Source organism: Limulus polyphemus, unplaced genomic scaffold, assembly GCF_000517525.1.
Source record: "Limulus polyphemus unplaced genomic scaffold, Limulus_polyphemus-2.1.2 Scaffold3485, whole genome shotgun sequence".
In the NCBI taxonomy this organism is placed as follows: Eukaryota; Metazoa; Arthropoda; class Merostomata; order Xiphosura; family Limulidae; genus Limulus; species Limulus polyphemus.
The window spans coordinates 1,974-2,674 of NW_013669095.1; positions in this window are offsets into that span (position 1 = coordinate 1,974).

Below are 701 nucleotides of genomic sequence, written 5' to 3' on the forward strand. Positions count from 1 at the left end.
CACAATGAGTCCAGTTGAAGCTTGAAGATGGTATTCTTCTCCGGAGATGGAAAACTGCAGATGGGAAAGTGACGACCTGGCAAACAGTTATACCGAGAAAGGTACGGGAAGTTGTGCTGCGTCAATCACATGATAGTTTAACAGAAGGCCATCTTGGAGTTAAGAAGACATTGAGTCACCTATGGAAGAGATTTTACTGGATAGGTATGAGGCAAGATGTAGAAGAATGGTGCAGGACATGCAGTACATGTTGTGCTAAAAGTGGACCAAAGCATAAGGGACGTGCTCCAATGAAGTCATATCAAGTTGGTGCAACAATGGAAAGAGTAGCCATTGACATTGCTGGTCCTTTGCCCTAAACTGGTGCTGGAAACAAGTACATTTGTGTGGTGATGGATTATTTCACCAAGTGGCCTGAGGCATATGCAATACCAAATCAGAAAGCTACAACAGTAGCTTCGGCAATTTGTGATTTCTTTTTCATGTTTGGTATGCCATACGAGCTGCATTCAGATCAAGGCCGTAACTTTGAATCAGCTGTGTTCCATGAAAGCTGCAAGTTGTTTGGCATACGAAAGACCAGAACAATGCCACTTCACCCACAGTCTGATGGGATGGTAGAAACGTACAACTGGACACTGGGACAGGAATTGGCAAAGTTTTGTAATAGCCGCCAAGATGACTGGGATGTCTTACTCCCT